General features: G+C 43.1%; 1 protein-coding gene across 1 annotated transcript in view; it reads right to left on the bottom strand.

The window, feature by feature from the left end:
- Positions 1 to 19,058, bottom strand: part of LOC123998723 (thyroid hormone receptor alpha) — a 120,159-nt gene that overhangs the window by 40,108 nt on the left and 60,993 nt on the right. The window lies entirely within an intron of this gene.

Here is a 19,058-nt window from a genome sequence, read left to right as displayed (position 1 = left end):
CATCCGGCTTCTTCACCAGTGTGATCATCTGAGAACAGCCACCCGGACAACAGATGAAACTGGGGAGCATTTCTGTCTCTAAAGCCATTTTGTGTGGAAAAACGAATTCTGGCTGGCTGGGCCCGGCTCCCCAGCGGGTAGGCCTATGCCCTCTCAGGCCCACCCATGGCTAAGCCCCTTCCCAGTCTTGTGACATCCATAGATTAGGGCTTTTTGTGAATTTATTTCAATTGACTGATTTCCTTATATGAACTGTAACTCAGTAAAATCTTTCATTTTTAATTGATTTATTTCACCTTTATTTAACCAGGTAGGCTAGTTGAGAACAAGTTCTCATTTGCAACTGCGACCTGGCCAAGATAAAGCATAGCAATTCGACACATACAACAACACAGAGTTACACATGGAATAAACAAAACATAGTCAATAATACAGTAGAACAAAAGAAAACAAAAAGTCTATATACAGTGAGTGCAAATGAGGTAAGTTAAGGAAATAAATGGGCCATGGTGGCGAAGTAATTACAATATAGCAATTAAACACCGGAATGGTAGATCGGCAGAAGATGAATGTGCAGGTAGAGATACTGGGGTGCAAAGGAGCTAAATAAATAAATACCAGTATGGGGATGAGGTAGGTAGATAGCCTATCTGTAAACAGCCCAATCTAGGTGCAGTGATCTGTAAACTCCTCTGACAGCTGGTGCTTAAAGCTAGTGAGGGAGATGTGAGTCTCCAGCTTCAGAGATTTTTGCAATTCGTTCCAGTCATGGGCAGCAGAGAACTGGAAGGAAAGACGACCAAATGAGGAATTGGCTTTGGGGGTGACCAGTGAGATATACCTGCTGGAGCGTGTGCTATGAGTGGGTGCTGCTATGGTGACCAGTGAGCTGAGATAAGGCGGGGCTTTACCTAGCAGAGACTTGTAGATAACCTGTAGCCAGTGGGTTTGGCGACGAGTATGAAGCGAGGGCCAACCAACGAGAGCGTACAGGTTGCAATGGTGGGTAGTGTATGGGGCTTTGGTGACAAAACGGATGGCACTGTGATAGACTGTATCCAGTTTGCTGAGTAGAGTGTTAGAGGCTATTTTATAGATGACACCACCGAAGTCGAGGATCGGTAGGATGGTCAGTTTTACGAGGGTATGTTTGAGTGAAGGATGCTTTGTTGCGATATAGGTAGCTGATTCTAGATTTAATTTTGGTAAAATCTTTGAAATAGTTGCGTTTCTATTTTTGTTCAGTATAGCTACAACTCAGTTACAGGAGGTATGACTAAAAGCTGGTGACAGTGCAGGTCATGTGCGTATGAGAATGTTCTAGAATGTCTAGGAAACTTTTCCTTTGAGCTTTTCTAGTAACAGCGTCCTGAGTGAGCGGCTAGTCCATGGCTAACGGATTTACAATGATTAGCCTCAAAAAGCCACAATTCCGAGTTTGTGTTGCAGCCCAACTGCAGTCCCTCAACTTGGTTAACTTTCATAGATGGAGCTATGGATCCAAGGACTGAAAGCTCATGAAATCAATATGAGAATACACATTTTAAAAGCTATACATAGTTTCTACACAAAATCAAATGACAAAGAGTAAAACAAGCTTATATTTTGGTTTATGATAGTGTAAGACAGTTGAACTAAGCTCATGTGACTTTAATAGTCTTCAAGAATCAATGGGTTTGCATCTTCGACTGAAATAACCAATGAGCAGGAGTAAATATCCCAGATTGCCCCTTTAACCTATGTTAGGGGTGTGTCCTGCCTGTGTTGTGTGCGCAAACTGGTTTGCCTGCATATAGTGTCACTGTCAGACTTGTGTCATCTAGGATCAAGGTATTGTGCAACATCACACGTCGACTCAATATCCAATGGCTCCATTGCTGATCAATGCATTAGTCAAACACTGAACAAGCTAATGTTTAGTGACCTATACCGAATTTAATCAATGCTTTGAAATAGATGAAACATCTGGAATGGAAAAAGGGGGGTGTGGCATGACACGTTCATTGAGAACACTGGACTAAATATATGTATGTATGCATGCAGAATGTTATGAAGAGTGATCAGATGAATTGCAAAGTCCCTCTTTGCCATGCAAATGAACTGAATCCCCCAAAAACATTTCCACTGCATTTCAGCCCTGCCACAAAAGGACCAGCTGACATCATGTCAGTGATTCTCTCGTCAACACAGGTGTGAGTATTGACGAGGACAAGGCTAGAGATCACTGTCATGCTGATTGAGTTTGAATAACATACTGGAAGCTTCAAAAGGATGGTGGTGCTTGGAATCATTGTTCTTCCTCTGTCAGTTATGGCTACCTGCAAGGAAACGTGCAGTCATCATTGCTTTGCACAAAATGGGCTTCACAGGCAAGGATATTTCTGCCAGTAAGATTGCACCTAAATCAACCATTTATCGGATCAAGTACTTCAAGGGAGAGCGGTTCAATTGTTGTGAAGAAAGCTTCAGGGCACCCAAGAAAGTCCAGCAAGCGCCAGGAAGGTCTCCTAAAGTTGATTCAGCTGCGGGATCGGGGCACCACCAGTACAGAGCTTGCTCAGGAATGGCAGCAGGCAGGTGTGAGTGCATCTGCACTCACAGTGAGGCGAAGACTTTGAGGATGGCCTGGTGTCAAGAAGGGCAGCAAAGAAGCCACTTCCCTCCAGGAAAAAGATCAGGGACAGACTGATATTCTGCAAAAGGTACAAGATTGGACTGCTGAGGACTGGGGTAAAGTCATATTTTCTGATGAATCCCCTTTCCGATGGTCTGGGGCATTCGTAAAAAAAGCTTGTCCGGAGAAGACGAGGTGAGTGCTACCATCAGTCCTGTGTCATGCCAACAGTAAAGCATCCTGAGACCATTCATGTGTGGGGTTGCTTCTCAGCCAAGGGAGTGGGCTCACTCACAATTTTGCCTAAGAACACAGCCATGAATAAAGAATGGTACCAACACATCCTCCGAGAGCAACTTCTCCCAACCATCCAGGAATAGTTTAGCGAACAATGCCTTTCCAGCATGATGGAGCACCTTGCCAAAAGGCAAAAACATCGATATTTTGGGTCCATGGCCAGGAAACCCCCCAGACCTTAATCCTATTGAGAACTTGTGGTCAATCCTCAAGAGGCGGGTGAACAAACAAAACCCACAAATTCTTACAAACTCAAAGCATTGATTATGCAAAAATGGGCTGTCATCAGTCAGGATGTGGCCCAGAATTTAATTGACAGCATGCCAGGGCGGATTGCAGAGGTCTTGAAAAAAAAGGGTCAACACTGCAAATATTGACTCTCAAATATTGCATCAACTTCATGTAATTGTCAATAAAAGCTTTTGAGACTTACAAAATGCTTGTAATTCTATTTCAGTATTCCATAGTAACATCTGACAAAAATATCTAAAGACACTGAAGCAGCAAACTCTGGAAATTAATTTGTGTGTCATTCTCATAACTTTTGGCCACGACTGATTGATATATATATAGTAGATCTCTACTGTATCAATGTTGCAATGAGATTACTGGTCAGGACAGCTCTACTAAACAGAGACAGAAAACAGACCATTTCCCCAGTAATCACTTCACTTCTGTTGCTTTGACAGTAGATGGCGCGTGTGTGATTTCAGGTCAGACCTTGCTCACTCTCTATAGAACATCACTGCCGGGAGAGAGAGACATGGAAGATTTGAATTGACCGTTAAATTTGAGAAATTTACCAGACCCATATTCGTTGGGTGCGTAACCCATTAGGGCTGTCTACTCACGATGCTCGGAATGTCATCAATCACATTTAGATTATGGTAATTCATTTTAACAGAAGTCAGGCTATCAGCGTGTCTCCCACATTACAATGTGGGCTGGAGGCAGAAGGCTATGCATTTTGAAAACAAAGACATAATTGTTTGAAACCTGAATGTTTTACTACATGAAGAGTAATGAAAATAGTGCCAATTTAATTCCACTAAATTATGCAAATTAACCTATAGACCGATAAGTATGACCATCAAATGTATTTCCATCAGCGAATGAAAAGTTCTTCTCTCCCATTTAATGTGGATGGCAACAATTTTATTTATTAACTTTTCATTTAAAAAAATTCTGGCCAAAAGCTGCCATTTACCAACGGAAACACTGACACACACACACACACACACACACTATGCGTGGGTTTGACTCAATGTCCGCGTGGCGGGCGGGTTTAAGTCATGAAATATTGTGTGGATGAAGGACGGGTGGTTGGCGGGTGGGATGAATAAAAATTAAAAATGCATTTAAAAACCCAGAAATGTATTAATCTTGTGCAATTCATATCTGTAGGCTACATTGAGGTTTTTCTTTCATTCTTCTTTATCTGGCGTTAGTGGGTAGCCTAAGCTTTAGGGCCTAACTGTAGCAGTGTAATTGCCAGATGCTTTAGGGAACTCAGGCAGTTCAAAAAGAATTAAAAGACAATACAAGTAAGTTGTGTCTAGTAAAAGTGTAATGCCGAGTGCAGGAGTCTCTCCATTTACAAACATCAGTATCAAACCCATCTGTCAGTCTGGACTTCATCACATCATCTTACAAAGTCTCCATGTGCTGGCTCCATAGATGCATCTGTGAACAGATACACCGCCACTGTTCTATTACCAACGGCAGTTAGGATAGGTGATATCTGACAAACAAACCGTTTCAACAGTTCAGACTAAACCTACCTAATTCTGGTCTCCCCATCGACGACCGTTGGTGATACTGGTCGGTCCCACAGAAACACAGAGCACCGACTTCCTTAATCATTGGTGGTTATGATCACGATTTGGAGGCACAGTTGAAAAGGTAACGCACTGGATTAATTAGAAAATGATAGCAGTCGTTTTTTCAATGCGTGATAAATAAGAGGCGTGGCTTATGAGTGTGAGAAGAGGGTCAAATTGCATGTCTCACACCCAATGCATGAGAGTTGGCAGCACCGCCTCAGTCAGTAACTCGGTCATAACTTCATACCACAGCCACAAAGTCATACAGGGCACCCACTTCTACAATTAGCTTGTAAACCTTAACCCTAACCTTAGCCACACTACTAACCTTTAACCTGATGCCTAACCTAAAATTAAGACCAAAAAGCTCCTTTTTGTTTTCATGAATGTTTAAGATATAGCCACTATGTGGGTGTGGTAACTAGTGGAAACCATAATACTACGCGTTACAGATGTAGACTGACTCTAGAGCCAGATTGTTGTTCCTAGTTCACTAGTCAGACTCAAACCTGAGTTAACTGCCACCATTATATTGTTTTGCCCTAGGCAATACAACTTGTATAAGCTACAAATTCACTTGCAAATCCAACTTGTAGGGTAATGTTAGCTATCTAGCCAACATGACCTAGCCTGTAGCTAGCTAGCAGTATCTAGACAATACACAATAAACTTGTATGAGCTACGACTTAAGTTGCAATGCGGTAGCTAAAACGTTAGCTAGCCTGCCTCGCTAGCTAGCCTGTAAATGGAACAATATTTTTATGTTGCACATCTTCTAGTTGCCTCATTAAATTATTTCTATACGTTTCATATGTATTCATACACTTTATAGTTGGTTTGAGTTTTTAAGTCATAGAAATTGTGATATTGACCTTGTACGTTGGGTAATACTGATGGTCCTAAATATCCCCATAGGGATATCTATCCAAATCCATATCTATCCAAATTTACCATGGGAATTAAGATCTGGTTGCAAGGAGCTGTGCTCCGAATTGATGATTACTTGGATGCTGCCAGCTGTGGCTCGACAATTTATCTTCCTACATTAGTCTTTCTGGCTATTGTTTCTCAATTATTTTATATTCTTTTCACTAATCCCTAGCCTTTTCACATTTCTTGCTCCTCTCAATTACTATGCTGTGATTTATTGCTGAGAGAATTACTAATCTTTCGGTGTACATGCCTCGGGGCAGGGACATTTAGTCTACTGAGTATTACTGAGACCGAAATGTCATACATTTTCTGGCTGCTTATCTTTCGGACTTGATTAATAACTTATTTTTCTCTTTTCTCTCCTGCTTAATTGCATTCTCTCTGTGTGTCTTACTCTACTGCTCTCACCCATATATATACACAGTGGGGCAAAAAAAGTATTTAGTCAGCCACGAATTGTGCAAGTTCTCCCACTTAAAAAGATGAGGCCTGTGATTTATCATAGGTACACTTCAACTATGACAGGGAAAATGAGAAAAAAAACAGAAAATCACATTGTAGGATTTTTAATGAATTTATTTGCAAATTATGGTGGAAAATAAGTATTTGGTCAATAACAAAAGTTCCTCAATACTTTGTCATTGCCAACAAAGGATATTTAACAGCGGTCAAACATTTTCTGTAAGTCTTCACAAACTGTTGCTGAAATTTTGGCCCATTCCTCCATGCAGATCTCCTCTCGAGCAGTGATGTTTTGGGGCTGTTGCTGGGCAACACGGACTTTCAACTGCCTCCAAAGATTGTCTATGGGGTTGAGATCTGGAGACTGGCTAGGCCACTCCAGGACCTTCAAATGCTTCTTACGAAGCCACTCCTTCATTGCCCGGGCGGTGTGTTTGGGATCATTGTCATGCTGAAAGACCCAGCCACGTTTCATCTTCAATACTCTTGCTGATGGAAGGAGGTTTTCACTCAAAATCTCACGATACATGGCCCCATTCATTCTTTCCTTTACACGGATCAGTCGTCCTGGTCCCTTTGCAGAAAAACAGCCCCAAAGCATGATGTTTTCACCCCCATGCTTCACAGTAGGTATGGTGGTCTTTGGATGCAACTCAGCATTCTGTCCTCCAAACACGACGAGTTGAGTTTTTACCAAAAAGTTATATTTTGGTTTCATCTGACCATATGACATTCTCCCAATCTTCTTCTGGATCATCCAAATGCTCTCTAGCAAACTTCAGACGGGCCTGGACATGTATTGGTTTAAGCAGGGGGACACGTCTGGCACTGCAGGATTTGAGTCCCTGGCGGCGTAGTGTGTTACTGATGGTAGGCTTTGTTACTTTGGTCCCAGCTCTCTGCAGGTCATTCACTAGGTCCCCCGGTGTGGTTCTGGGATTTTTTGCTCACCGTTCTTATCTCACTGATCATCCCTAAAGCAAACACCTCATTTGGCCGCATTTCCTTCCAGTTCTCTGCTGCCTATGACTGGAACGAATTGCAAAAATCGTTGAAGTTGGGGACTTATCTCCCTTACCATCTTTAAACATCTGCTATCTGAGCAGCTAACCGATCGCTGCAGCTGTACATAGTCCATCGGTAAATAGCCCACCCAATTTACCTACCTCAATCCACATACTGTTTTAATTTATTTACTTTTCTGCTCTTTTGCACACCAGTATCTCTACCTGCACATTACCATCTGATCATTTATCACTCCAGTGTTAACCTCTTGCTCCTACCTGGCACGCAGGCGTCCCATCTAGAGCTCTGGAAATGAAAATGCGCTAAGCTAAATGCTAATAGTATTAGTTAAAACTCAAACGTTCATTAAAATACACATGCAGGGTATTGAATTAAAGCTACACTCGTTGTGAATCCAGGCAACAAGTCAGATTTTTAAAATGCTTTTCGGCGAAAGCATGAGAAGCTATTATCTGATAGCATGTAACACCCCAAAAGACCCGCAGGGGACGTAAAAAAAATAATTAGCATAGTCGTCGCTACACAAACCGCACAAATAAAATAGAAAACATTCATTACCTTTGACCATCTTCTTTGTTGGCACTCCTAGATGTCCCATAATCACTATTGGGTATTTTTTCGATTAAATCGGTCCATATATAGCCTAGATATCGATCTATGAAGACTGTGATAAACGGAAAAAAAGAGCGTTTCGTAACGTCATTTTTTAAAATTCAAAAAGTCGACGATAAACTTTCACAAAACACTTCGAAATACTTTTGTAATGCAACTTTAGGTATTAGTACACGTTAATAAGTGATAAAATTCATCAGGAGGCGATGTAAATTCTATAGCTGTCAGTCTCGAAAAAATGTCTGGAGAGAGCTCGACCAAAACATCCGGTCGGAGACCGGAGGGAATCGGTTCCCTTGATTCGGTTTGACCAAGAATCAAAGCCGAATCAAATGACAAGACTCTAGACAACGTGTGGAAGCTGTAGACACTGCAACCTCGGCCTCATGTAATTCGGTTCACTTTGAACAATTCCTGGAAGTAGCGCAAGGATATTTATTTCCATTTTCAGTGATCAGATTTTCCTGCACTTTTCGATGAAACACACGTTCTGTTATAGTCACAGCCGTGATTTAACAAGTGTTATAAACGTCTGAGTGTTTTCTATCCACACATACTAATCATATGCATATACTATATTCCTGGCCTGAGTAGCAGGGCGCTGAAATGTTGTGCGATTTAACAGAATGTTAGAAAAAGTAGAGGGTCGACTGAAGAGGTTAATCTGCAAAATTGTAATTATTCGCCTACCTCCTCATGTCTTTTGCACACAATGTATATAGACTATTCTTTTCTACTGTGTTATTGACTTGTTTATTGTTTACTCCATGTGTAACTCTGTGTTGTCTGTTCACACTGCTATGCTTTATCTTGGCCAGGTCGCAGTTTTAAATGGGAACTTGTTCTCAACTAGCCTACCTGGTTAAATAAAGGTGAAACAAAAAGTCACAACAGTTTTCCAAGTCCAAAAAAGTAAAAAACAAATCCAATTCTAATATATATGTTTAACATTGCATTCAGGCCAAAGAGTTCAATCTTGGTTTCATCAGACCAGATAGTCTTGTTTCTCATGACTGGAGAGTCCTTTAGGTGCATTTTGGCAAACTCCAAGCAGGCCGTCATGTGCCTTTTTCTGAGTAGTGGATTCCATCTGGTCACTTTACCATAAGGGTCTGATTGGAGGAATGCTGCAGAGATGGTTGTCCTTCTGGAAGGTGCCCCCATCTCCACAGAGGAACTCTGGAGCTCTGTCAGCGTGACAATCGGGTTCATGGTCACTTCCCTGACCAAGGCACTTCTCTCCCGATTGCTCTGTTTGGCCGGATGATCAGCTCTAGGTAATTTTTTTGGGAAACCTTCCCCAGATCTGTGCCTCACCACAATCCTGTCTCGAAGCTCTGCGGACAATTCCTTCAACCTCATGGCTTGGTTTTTGCTCTGACATCCACTGTCAACTGTGGGACCTTATATAGATAGGTGTGTGCGCCTTTCCAAATCAATTGACTGTTTGAATTCATGTTTACGTGCTTAATTCTGCCTACCACCACTCAGTCAGATACTTGTATGCTTGTATGCTCAGTCAGATTATATGCAACGCAGGACACGCTAGATAATATCTAGTAATATCAACCATGTGTAGTTAACTAGTGATTATGATTGATTGTTTTTTATAAGATAAGTTTAATGCTAGCTAGCAATTTGGCTTACTGCATTCGCGTAACAGGCAGTTTCCTTGTGGAGTGCAACGAGAGAGAGGCAGGTCGTTATTGCGTTGGACTAGTTAACTGTAAGGTTGCAAGATTGGATACCCCGAGCTGACAAGGTGAAAATCTGTCATTCTGCCCCTGAACAAGGCAGTTAACCCACCGTTCCTAGGCCGTTAGAAACTAAGAATGTGCTCTTAACTTACTTGCCTAGTTAAATAAAAGGTATAAAAACAAAATAAAAAAATTATAAAAGGCAAATCGGCGCCCAAAAATACCGATTTCCGATTGTTATGAAATCGGCCCTAATTAAATCGGCCACTCCGATTAAATCGGTCGACCTCTACTGTATACCCTCTAATATATCAAGGGAACGCTTACTGTTATGTTAATTACTGATGTCCCCTTTAAGGATGGAGCGCCCTTGGTCATGCGCAGTATTTTTCTGTGTTATTCTGGTACTAACTAGTTTGAGTAAATGTGAAGCTCCAGTTCAATTGCTTGTATTCAGAGTCTTTCTTATTACATAAATAAGTACTAAGTGTTAAGACACTACAATGGCGACGAGGATGATTACCTGCAGTGTGCATCACGAATGCAGATGGAGCTCGTAGGAAGAGAGGAAGATTTTGACCCTGTAGCACAACAGCTAGCAAGCAGTGAAGACGAGGGGAGAGCTGACGAGAACGAGGCGGCAGATCAAAGACCCGTGGAGCCGGAGGTAAAGAGAATGGCTAGCGTCGGGAAAATAGATGTGTTTGATGACACGCAAGAAAACTGGGCAACTTACATTGAACGACTGGAACAGTACTTCATTGCAAACGACATTGCTGATAACAAAAGAGTACCAGCGTTGTTGAGTTTAATTGGCCCAAAAACATACAGTTTGCTAAGAGATCTGACTGCCCCTCTGAAGCCCTCAAATAAAACATTCACAGAGATTGTGGAGATATTGCAAAATCACCTAAACCACTCCTCATCGCGGAACGTTTTCGTTTCCACAAGAGAGATCAGAATGAGGGGGAGGGTGTTAGTACATATGTAGCAGTGTTGAAGAAACTGTCTGAACATTGCCAGTTGGGAGAGAACCTAAATGACACATTAAGGGCTAGATTTGTTTGTGGACTGAAACATGAGCACATTCAAAAACGTTTGCTCACAGAATCAGAGCTCACGTTTGCAAAGGCTGTTGACATTGCTGTGGCTATGGAAATCGCGACTAAAGATACATTTGAGTTGCAAAGTAAAAGTACTGACCTGTCACAAATTTCCCTGCACAAGTTCACGCAGTCGACAGCGCCCCCGTGGGGCCGAAAAATGCAACCGGTGTAACAGAGATGGTCACAGAGCAGAGGACTGCCGTTTCAAAGACAATTTGTCACAAATGCAGTGGAAGGGGGCACATTCAAAGAGCATGCAAAGCAAAATTCAGTCACAACAGGAAAACTGAGAAAATGAAAGGGTCTGTGAATGCACTAGCAGAGAACAGTGGCAGTGATTCAGATGAACGATTAATTGGTACAATGGAGTTAAACACAGTGACTTCTCCCAGCAGTAGCATAATATGGGTGACACCAGATAAACCCCTCAAAATGGAGCTGGACACAGGATCTGCAGTGTCTATAATTTCCACTACTGTCTACAATGAACACTTTAAGGCTATCAAGCTGAAGAACACAAATGTGTTGCTGAAGACATACTCAGGAGAGAGATTGAGCCCAATGGGGGCGTTGCAGGTCAGAGTTCATTATGGGGGGCAAACACAGCAGTATGTGGTGCCTGGAACTGGCCCCCCCTTATTTGGCAGGAAATGGCTTTCAAAAATAAAGCTGAATTGGTGTGACTTAAATGCTCAACACGTTCCAGTCCAAAGAGAAAGGCACAGACCAAACACTGGAACACTTGCGGAAGAAATACAACACAGTTTTCAGTGATCAGATGGGAACAGTAAAAGGCTTCACAGCAAAACGTGTACTAAGAGATGACGCAACCCCAAAATTCTGCAAAGCCAGATCTGTTCCATACTCCCTGAGACCAAAGGTGGAAGCGGAAATCGATCGCTTGCAGGATACAGGGATCCTGACGAAAGTGGACAGAAGCGAATGGGCCACACCCATAGTTCCTATTGTGAAGAAAGACGGGTCTGTTAGAATGTGTGGGGACTTTAAGGTAACTGTGAATCCAATGTTGCATGTGGACCAATACCCCCTACCACACCTGGATGACATCTTTGCTGCACTAGCTGGTGGGAAACACTTCAGTAAAATCGATCTGAAAGAGGCTTACCTGCAGCTACCGGTTGAAGAGAGTTCCATACAGTACCTGACAATAAACACACAAAGGTCTATACAGGTATAACCGCCTGGTTTTTGGCATTGCATCAGCCCCAGCCATTTGGCAACGAACTATTGACCAGATTTTGCAAGGAATCCCAGGAACCCAGTGTATCCTGGATGACATGATCTTAACAGGACGCACTGACAAAGAGCACCTGGCTAACCTGGAAGAGGTCCTGAAAAGACTGAAAGAGTATGATCTACAGGCAAACTTAAAGTAGTGTGAGATCTTCAAAGACAAGTTTGTCTTCTGTGGACATGAGATTGACTGCAATGGATTGCACAAAACACAGGACAAAATCGAGGCAGTGGTACAGGCACCACGACCACAAAATATCACAGAAGTGAGATCTTTCACGGGACTGATCAATTACTACAGAAGATTCCTCCCAAACCGTTCAGCAGTACTCCAGCCTCTAAATCAGCTCCTGGAAAAGAATAGGACATGGCGGTGGACAGAGCAGTGTGACAATGCATTTCTGGAGGCAAAACGGCTCATAACATCTGAACAGGTCCTGATGCATTACGACCCTGAAATGCCAGTGAAGTTGGCTTGTGATGCGTCCCCTTAGGATTCGGGGCAGTACTTTCACACACACTGAAAGATCGGTCAGAGAGGCCAGTTGCATTTGCGTCACGAACATTGAATGATGCAGAGAAAAACTACTCACAATTCGACAAAGAAGCACTGGCACTAGTGTGGGGCGTCAAGAAATTCCACGCATACCTATATGGCAAGCGTTTCACACTGGTTACAGATCACCAGCCGTTGCTTTCCATTTTCAGTCCAAAGAAAGGCATTCCGGCAATGACAGCAGCCAGGTTACAGCGATACGCCTTGTTCCTTGAATGTCATATGTATGACATTGAGTTTAAGCAGTCATCCCTCCACACAAATGCAGATGGATTATCCAGACTGCCGTGTACAAGAGAAAGACAAAGGAGGGTGGATGCAGTGGACATGTTCCATACCGCTCAGCTCGAGGCCCTACCAGTCACAAGCACAGTTATCAAACATGAGACAAGGAAAGATGTGACCTTGTCAAAAGTGTACACCTACACCATGTCAGGATGGCCAGCTACAGGCAGAAAGGAGCTGACTCCGTATTTCCAGAGGGGAAACCAAATTACAACTTACCAAGGATTTTTGATGTGGGGAATGAGAGTCATGATACCCCAGAAATGCCAACATCTAGTCTTGCAGCAACTACATGAAGGTCATGTTGGAATTGTCAAAAATGAAGTTGCTCGCATGGAGCCACTTCTGGTGGCCAGGTCTGGACCAACAGATATAAAATATGGCAAAGAACTGTAGTGGATGTTTGGAAACCCTTCACATGCCTGCTCCTGTCCCAGTCCACCCATGTGAATGGCCCGCAGAGCCATGGCAGAGAATTAATGTGGACTACGCTGGTCCCTTTGAAAAGCACATGTTTCTGGTTATAGTTGATGCCCATTCCAAATGGCCAGAGGTGTTTTGCACTGACTCCTCCACCTCAGCTCAGACGATAGAGTGTCTCAGAACAACGTTTGCACGCTTCGGTTTGCCACTGCAGCTGGTAAGTGACAACGCACAAGCTTTTGTAAGTGACGAGTTTACAAGATTCATGTCAGTAAATGGAATCAAACACTCAACCTCAGCTCCATACCACCCTGCCACCAATGGGCTGGCAGAACGCTTTGTGCAAACCCTAAATCAAGGACTCGAGACGAAGACGAGACGAAGGGACTTTGCAAACAAAACTGGCCAAGTTCCTGGCCTCCTACCGAAACACCCCACATGCCACAACAAATGAAAGCCCAGCCGCACTGATGTTCGGGAGGCCTCTCTGCACACAGCTGGACATCATGAAGCCAAACAGGCATAATGAAGTGCTGAACAAACAAGCCAAGATGCTCTCCGGTGGCCGGGAGCGCCATCTCCAAACAGGACCAGAAGTGATGGTGCGAGACTACAGAAGAGGGAAATGGACAAGAGGGACCATACACACACAAACAGGACCCAGAACTTACCAGGTTCAAGTGAGCGCAGACATAATGTGGCAGCGTCACATTAACCAAATGCATTTCACGGAAAACAGCACAACAATCGAGAGAGAACAGGCACAGAGAGATCCTGAGTGACACACAGGGAACTGTAGAGGACGGTGGGGCAGTAAAGAGACCCCAGGCTGAAAGAAGGGAACGTGTCGATGAAGATGCTGCTATAGCAGAAGCTATAATGGAACAAGCACACACTGAGGATGTTCAGGAGCCTCCAGACAATCCGAGGCGCTACCCGGAATGAAGGCACCGTCCACCAGACAGACTAGACTTATAAACAAACAAACAAAAACTAACTGTTCAAGTTCAAATTAAAAGATGCAAAATAACTACAACAAGTTCTGGGAAATGTTTCAGTTGTGGTTTGGTAAAAGTAACTCTGATTGTATAAGAGAAGGAATGTTATGTTCTGTTAATTACTGATGTCCCCTTTAAGGATGGAGCGCCCTTGGTCATGCGCAGTATTGTTCTATGTTACTCTGGTACTAACTAGTTTGAGTAAATGTGAAGCTCCAGTTCAATTGCTTGTATTCAGAGTCTTTCTTATTACATAAATAAGTACTAAGTGTTAAGACACTACACTTACATTCACAGCTAGCCGTTAGACATTCTTGGAATGTTCAAGTCAACAGAACCTTGACCTTTGAACTCTAGGGTATAAATCGCTTAAAAAAGGAAACCCTGATACATTAACCTTTGTTTGACAAGTGGTTCTGAAAGGTCATTAATTTACATTTGAAATTATATATACAGTGCCTTGCGAAAGTATTCGCCCCCTTGAACTTTGCGACCTTTTGCCACATTTCAGGCTTCAAACAAAGATATAAAACTATTTTTTTGTGAAGAATCAACAACAAGTGGGACACAATCATGAAGTGGAACGACATTTATTGGATATTTCAAACTTTTTTAGGATTCACATTAACCCCACAGAAGCCTTTTTCCAATATGGCCACCAAACAAGTTTTGGGCTCCCGAGTGGCGCAGAGGTCTTAGGCACTTCACCTCAGTACTAGAGGCGTCACTACAGACGCTGAATAGATCCCGGGCTGCATCACAACCGTCCGTGATCGGGAGTCCCATAGGGCAGCACACACTTGGCCCAGCGTCGGCCCAGCGTCCTGGTTAGGGTTTGGCAGGTGTGGGCCGTCAAATAACAAATGTTAACCTTTTGCGTGTAGGGGGCAGTATTTTCGTTTTTGGCAAAAAAATGTACCCATTTGAAACTGCCTATTTCTCAGCCTCAGAAACTAGAATATGCATATAAATTGTCAGATTAGGATAGCCTATCCTCCATTTAAAGGGATATCAACCAGATTCCTTTTTCTATGGCTTCCCTAAGGTGTCAGTCTTCAGACAGTTTCAGGCTTTTATTTTGAAAAATGAGCGTGAAGGATCACATTGCGTAAGTGGATAGGTGGGGGCTCTGAGTGAGTTTTTGCGCAACTGAGTAAAGCCGCCATTGTTCCTCCCGCTGTTATTGAAAAACCTACACACTCGGTTGATATATTATCGAATATATATTATAAAAAACATTTGACATGTTTCTGTGGACATTATGGATATTATTTGGAATATATGTCTGTGTTGTCGCGACCACTCTTTCCTGTGGATTTTTGATCATAACGCGACAAACGTCGGTATTTTGGGTATAAAAATAATCTTTATGGAACAAAAGGAACATTTGTAGTGTAACGGAGTCTCGTGAGTGAAAACATCTGAAGATCAAAAGGTAAACAATTAATTTGATTGCTTTTCTGTTTTTCGTGACCAAGCTTCCTGATGCTAAGTGTACATGATTTTACGCTATGCTATCGATAAACTTACAAACGCTTGGATTGCTTTCGCTGTAAAGCATCATTTCTAAATCTGAGACGACAGGTGGATTAACAAAAGGCTAAGCTGCGTTTTGCAATATTGCACTTGTGATTTCATGAATATGAATATTTTTTAGTAATATTATTTGACTGTTGCGCTATGCTATTCAGCGGTTGCTGACGAAAATGATCCCGCTAACGGGAGGGGTAGCGCCAAAAAGTTAACTGACTTGCCGAGTTAAGTAACTTTTTTTTATTTGATTAGATTTTTTAACTCAATAGGGTCTTTATTAGATCAATTTTGCATTATCATACCTGTATGAAAGAGCGTCTGCTAAATGACTTAAATGTAAATGTAATAATTGTATCATGCCCAATATCATAACATGTTCATAGTGACGTAGAACACACTACCAAATGAGCCGGCTGTGCAGATAAAGATTATTCACAGAACTGTAAGAATGTGCCCCCCCCAAAAAACTGTCCGAATCACTGATTTCTAAAGATGTCACGATCACTAACTGCAGTATTTTATCTTCAAACATGTCAAATGGATATGTACAAGTGAATAGTCATGGATGTGAGCCGACTCAAATGATATACATTATCCTATTAACTGCCGCTGGTTGCTCAGCTCCGAGAGGAGCTTTCTAATAGAAACACGGAGGATTTGTTACCCGGTGCGGGAAGGAAAAGAAAAGGAGATAAGTCGCCCTGGATAAGAGCGTCTGTCATATGACTCAAATGTAAATGTTACATGAGATAAGGAGGCGGCAGGGTGGACGAGAAGCAGAAGAAGGGGTCTTGATTGTAAAAGCGGCAGATGCATGGCCTCCTGAGCGAGGATCCGGGGGGGGGGAGTGGAACCACTCACATCAACACTCTATAAAAGATGTAAGTTCTACTTTCATCATATCCCCCTCCCCCTTCTCTATAACCAGAAGGCAGTCATGTTCTATATGTCGAGCTATATTAGAGAGTGTGTGTGTGTGTGTGTGTGTGTGTGTGTGTGTGTGTGTGTGTGTGTGTGTGTGTGTGTGTGTGTGTGTGGAAGGGTAATGCAAAGCCTTATGTGGTGCAGCCATCTGCTCATGGTGGGAAGTCTGTGGCTTAAGCACCAGCTATCTTCATACGAACGGTCTCACGTTACATCTACTGTACATCGCGTGTAGGTGCCGTTTTTGGCCCTGTGTTTTGCTGGTCTGCCTAAAAACAGGGGCTCGATTCAATCAAAATCATAGGACATAAAAGACCTAGCTACTGCTACCAGGTGCTTCCTCACAGGTACACGTTTGTGTGTGTGATCGAATGCGTGTGCGCATTCCTGCACGCGTGCGCTGAGCCACAAGTGGGAAGTCCAGTGTTAATTCTGATGAAGCATACTCGTCACACTAACACCTCCAGACCAGGAGCAATGACTCCCCAGGCAGCTGCCCTGGCCAAGGGGTTGGTTTGGCGGGTCGTCAGTCCACTCAGCCTGCATGCCTGGCAGCTTTTATGAACGGGCATGCCCAAAACCCCTGCCTGGCTGCGTCACCTCCCAAAACACACAGCACAGGGAATCCTGTTCCCCTATCTGCAACCAGAGTGTCTGTGTGTACTGTGTTTGTTTTGAGACCGTGACAAAAGCGGGCCCTGAGCCACAAGCACTCAGGTAAGAGCAGGAGCCCAAGGTGAGAGTGCTACACACAGATGCGCACGCACACTTCCCTTTGCAGTGAGGCTGACTGAATTTGCATTCCAGTGTTCACAGTAAACCGTCAACAAATTAGATTGTTTCATATACACCAACCAGAGATGGAGATCAATGGTGCTGCTGAGAAGGGAATTGAAACCTCTCCCTCCCTCTCTCTCGTGAAAAAGGTAGCTGGACTGTTGAACGTGCTGCGAAATCGCATAAGATACGGTTGTTACTGTAATGAATGCTTCAGAAAGGCCGCAGTGTTAAAATAGCAACACAGAGCATACCTATGGGGAGTGACTGATGGGCCTGGGTCCTAAATGGCACCCTAATCCCTTTATAGTGCACTTCTTTTGATCAGGGCCCATAGAGCTTTAGTCAAAAGTAGTGCACTATATAGGAACTTGGGTGCTATTTAGGATGCAGACAGGGTCTATGGTAGATACCTGTATTGTTCTCCAGGGAGAGGTGACTGTGAGAGAAGGGGCAAAGGTGGGGTGTGGGAGGGTCTCTGGTTTCCTTTTAGCCATAATCTTGCGTGACTGCGAACAATGTACTTCAAAAGGTGAGACTGCACTGGCCTTCTTTAGTGCCCCTGTAAAACCAAGCACCCCCTACAATATCAATGGACATGAAAGACCCTAAGGGTACACAGTGATTGCAAAAGCAATAATGGCAGGAATATGGGGATAGGTGTGCGAGGAGACACCCAAGTTCCAGTATGGGAGGCAGAAAGCACACCAGACCTTGCATGTGAAAGAAACCCTTTTAACGGTGAATAGATTTTTTAAACCATGGTCTCCCTCTCAGGTCTCGGGAGAAGAAAAAAAACAGAACCCACAACACTCAAACTTGACCCATACACACCTCTAACACCCAGGTCCAGTCATAGAGTGTTGACGTGAGCCTAACCATGTCTAAGATTCTCTACTGCACTTGGTCTGCCTTCCACATCTCATCCACACAGATAGGCAGAGGTGGAATGTGTGTGTGTGTGTGTGTGTGTGTGTGTGTGTGTGTGTGTGTGTGTGTGTGTGTGTGTGTGTGTGTGTGTGTGTGTGTGTAATATATACATTTGTAGTTGAGTACTCAACTTGTTGTGTTAGTTTATTAAAAAAGGTTAAGGCATTCCCAAATGGGTTAAAAACAGACAATATATTAATTTCTATCAGTATTTTTCAGTGAGAATTAAGGACAGGTTAGTAGACAGGCCTTTGTATCTGTATCAATCAAACGTTATTTACTGTATAAAGCTGAGACATTACTAAAAAAGGCATTTAAAAGCGGAGATCGGCGAAGGTTAAAAAAAAACACAAAAAACAGTCACTGGTCGCCCCAGGCGCATTTGTTGTTCCATTTGTAGTTTTTTTAAAGAGGTGTTGAGCATCCAGTGACATAACAGAAAAGACTGTAGTACATACGCTGCTGTTCAATTGTGCATGTAATGATGTGCAGGGGGGGGGGTTCTGCATGTCATTACAATTGCGGAATAGTTCTAGTTCTGTGGACACAACAACTGGACATCAACTGCAGACTTCCTAACTTGAAGCTGAAGTTTATCATGTGTTTGGAACTGGAGCTTGGAGGGAAAAGTAAGGCAGACTTGTTAGCTGGTGCTAAGCAGACCAGGCCTGTTATTAAAATATGGGCTGCTTTCAGACTTGATATACTGTACATGCTGCTTTCTGACTTCATATACTGTGCAGGTGTGAATTCTTGTTCTCCATGCATACAGCCGCCTGTCTGACAAGTCGACAGAGCATTGAAGCCT

The sequence above is a fragment of the Oncorhynchus gorbuscha genome, linkage group LG16, assembly GCF_021184085.1.
Source record: "Oncorhynchus gorbuscha isolate QuinsamMale2020 ecotype Even-year linkage group LG16, OgorEven_v1.0, whole genome shotgun sequence".
Taxonomy (NCBI): Eukaryota; Metazoa; Chordata; class Actinopteri; order Salmoniformes; family Salmonidae; genus Oncorhynchus; species Oncorhynchus gorbuscha.
This window is presented reverse-complemented; position numbering and strand designations above follow the sequence as displayed.